This window comes from Alexandromys fortis, unplaced genomic scaffold, assembly GCF_014885135.2.
Source record: "Alexandromys fortis isolate MF-2015 unplaced genomic scaffold, M_Fortis_MF-2015_v1.1 scaffold_210, whole genome shotgun sequence".
Classification (NCBI taxonomy): Eukaryota; Metazoa; Chordata; class Mammalia; order Rodentia; family Cricetidae; genus Alexandromys; species Alexandromys fortis.
Genome location: NW_026068101.1, coordinates 627087 through 631142, shown reverse-complemented (window position 1 = coordinate 631142; position 4056 = coordinate 627087).

Sequence of the window (4056 nt, the reverse complement as noted above, 5' to 3'; positions counted from 1 at the left end):
GAAAAATCACACAGAGATCTCCATAAGTTATAAAACTGGTTGGCCCATTAGCTCAGGCTACTTATTAGCTCTTGTAGCTTATATTAACCCATTATTCTTATCTATGTTAGCCACATGGCTTGATACCTTCCTCGGCAGGGTAGATTACATCTTGCTTCTTCTGTGGTCTGGGCAGGACTGCAGAGGAATGGGCTTCCTCCTTCCTAGAATTCTCCTGTTCTCATTGCCCTGCCTCTACTTCCTGCCTGGTTGACCCACCTATACTTCCTGCCTGGCCAATCAGCGTTTATTTAAAATATGATTGACAGAATACAGACAATTCTCCAGCACCACATTTGGACAGGTATAAGATGGATTTGCATTTCTCTGATGGCTAAGGATGATGACTTAACTGGATGTTAGCATGTAGAAGAATGCAAATAGATCCATATCTATCACCCAGCACAAATCTCAAATCCAAGTGGGTCAAAGAACTCAACATAAATCCAGATACACTGAACCTGATAGAAGAGAAAGTGGGGAATAGTCTTGAAAGCATTGCCACAGGAGACAACTTCCTGAATAGAACACCAGTAGCACAGACCAGGAACAACAACTAATAAATGGGACCTCCTGAAGCCGAAAAGCTTCTGTAAGGTAAAGGGCACAGTTTACTGTTGATAGGACAAAATGACAGCCTACAGGATGGGAAATGATCTTCACCAACCCCACATCTGAAAGCAGGCTGATTTCCAAAATATATAGAAGAAGAAACTAGATACCAAAAAAACAAGTAAGTCAATTGACAAATGGGGTACAGATCTATAACCTGTGCTTCCTTAAGGAGCTGTTCTGGTTGGCCTCATGTCTCAGCTCTGCATACTGGTGTCACCGGGGAGCTGTATTCAAGCAACCAGAGATCTGGAGGAGAAGGCAAGGCACAAAAGACAGTGAGACAGTTCACTCTGCCGCCTACTCTCACTCAGAATCATCTGAGTCTTTATTCCAGAGCCGAGGTCTTGCCCAGCTAAGGGAATCAGAGCTTTGTTTGCTATTTGACTGTAATTTTTAGTTTATATAATCCTTCCACAATGAATTCTAGAAACAAGACAGAATCCACATGCAAAACCAAATCCCTAGTACCATTCTCCATTCAGGCTAAGCTGCCTTAACACTAGCTTTTTAAGCGGTTTTTATGAATTGTTTCCTTAAACTTCTTAGAATACCAGGAGATAAACACTGATTGCAATGGCCTATGCCCCCCCATTGATGAGTGAGAGACCCCTGCTGTGAAGTTTTGCTGATGGCCAAACATGTCATGTCAGCACTGGGTAGACGAGACTGACCCAGTTCACAGCCATATACACTAGCAAGAGAACTAACTACTTGAGGGTTGTATGTGAACAACCAGAGGCTGTGGAAAGCAGGATCGGGTGTGATTCCAGGTTTCTAATAGAAGACATGTTAGCTTGTTTGAGTGACTGCAGGTTGGTAAGGAACTACTCACTAAGATACAGGCAGCATGTTCTGTCCTTGGAAACAGAGGGCTGTTTGGTTAGGAGACTGTCTTAATTGGGACAGAATTAGAGGGAAGAGAACTTCAGACCCCTAGATTAGCATAGCAATGCTTACGATTATGCCATCCGTATGGCAGTCTATAGCATCACCTACTTATTGCCTTGAAACTTTACTCGAGATGTGTCTACTAATGTCTTATTTCTAAACTGTGGGTTACTCAGGTATAGCCAGTATTTAAGTCCCCTAATGAAAAGCAATGACCATTGTGGTTTGCAAAAACACAATTAGCAACAAAATGATCCGATTTGACATTTTCAGGAGATGTTTCAAAGTTTATATATATGAAATCATTTCACATACTGAAAGTTTCATCTTTACACACGGGTACAAAATGTAGTGACACTGTTAGTTTTAAAGGGTGTGTGGAACAGAATGAAATTACAGTCACAGACTCTTCATGCTGGGAGGCAGTGGTGCCCAGGAACACCCATACTGAGTTAAATTCCTGTGCTATGTTGTGGATTGACAGCTCAGAACAGAAAGTGTTGCCCAGGACGGCTCTGCTGACATTTGAGAACAGAGCAAATATTCCCCCACTCTGCCTTTAAACTACTGATGAAACAATAGAATGCTGAAGTGTTGACATTCCTTTTCTAATCAGAGTTAAGCTACAGCCTAAATAAAGTGTGCTGATAGCACATTGAGCACTGTAAGCCCTAACGGGGCCCACGAAGAGACTCCTTACTGTTGCTAAATTCCAACAAATCGGTATGGGGAGGGCCAGTAAGAAAGAGGTTTGATGTTTGATCTTTCTGTTTCCTAAAAATCCAATGTTAAATCTTTTGTTCATTTCAACTTAAATTTATCTGATTGTATTTTCAACTTTAGTGATGCATTTGTTAAACTGTATAAAACCAAATCTCCTCCTGTAAAAATTACTATAGACAATAAATTGGAAGTTTCAACACTTTAACTTTCTTTCTTTTTTGCTTCTTCAGAATAATCCATTATGTCCTTGAGATGAAAGGTCATTTCTGACTTATAATCCATCAGATTAATCACAATTAAATAATGTTATAAGGAAACTATTGGAATATGAGATGGCTCAGCATATAAGCATGCTTGACACTAACCTGCTGACCCGAGTCTGAGGTCCAGGACCCACATGGTAGAGAGCCCTTCACAATACTGTGCTCTAATGTCTACATGTGCATTGTGATACACCTGGACACACGGACACACACACACGGCACAGTAAATGGTTTTTAAAAAGTTAAAACCAATTTACTAATTTAAATGAAATGACTGTAAGGGTTTTTGTTAAAGAAAGAGCTAGAGATAAACTCAGCTTTGAAGGATTAAGTGCTAGTTGGGTTTATATTCTGGTAGAGTTTAATTTTTAAAAATTCTAGTGAAATCATTACTTTCAATTTTGGCTTAGGGATTTAACATACAGTTTTCAATAAGTTATTTTATATTTTAAAGGGATAAATGCTTTACTACCAAACAACCTGGAAGCCTACAGGTAAGAAAAGCAAGTATCCCAGCTGGAGGTCGTGGTTTGGTGGATTTCCTTCTGTGTCTCTGCCATCGGCCCATGCTGCATTGTACAACACAGTAACAGTAGTCAGAGATGGCTGCTTACATTTACATGATTTAAAATGAAAAATTAAGTTAGTCCAAACAGTGATGGAGGAGTTACTTTCACTGGTTAATAAAGAAACTGCCTTGGCCCATTTGATAGGCCAGCCCTTAGGTGGGTGGAGTAGACAGAACAGAATGCTGGGAGGAAGTGAGGCAATCGCCATGCCTCTCCTCTCTGGGTCAGGCTATGAAGTTCCGAGCTAAGATGGACGTATCTTCCTGGTAAGTCACCATCTCGTGGTGCTACACAGATTACTAGATATGGGTTAAAGCAAGATATGAGAGTTAGTCAGTAAGAGGCTAGAGCTAATGGGCCAGGCAGTGTTTAAAAGAATACAATTTGTGTGTTGTTATTTCGGGGCATAAGCTAGCCAGGTGGCCAGGAGCTGGGTGGTGGGACGCAGCCTGCAGCTTGTTCTACAAAACAGAGTGCATTTTATTGTTGCAGACAGTTCTTCTGCAGTTCTAGCCACACGGAACCTGTGTGTGTGTCTCCTCTACATATGTGCTGGCTACTTTTATGTCAACAACGTAAGCTAGAAAGATCTGTGGGAAAGGAGCATCAACTGAGAAAAGCCTCCTTAAGATCGGACTGTAGGCCTATGGGTCATTTCTTAATTAGTGATGGGGGAGGGCCCAGGCATTGTGGGTAGCACCATCTCTAGCTCATAGTCCTGGTTTCTATAAAAAAAATCAGGCTGAACAATTTATGGGGAACAAGCCAGTAAACATCACCCCTCCATGGCCTCTGCATCAGTTCCTATCGCCAGGCTCCTGGCCTGCTTGAGTTCCTGTCCTGGCTTCCTTCAATGATGAACTATGATGTGGAAGTGTAATTCAAGTAAACCCTTTCTTCCCCAACTTGCTTTGTTGGTCATGGTATTTCATTGCAGCAATAGAAACCCTAACTAAGAC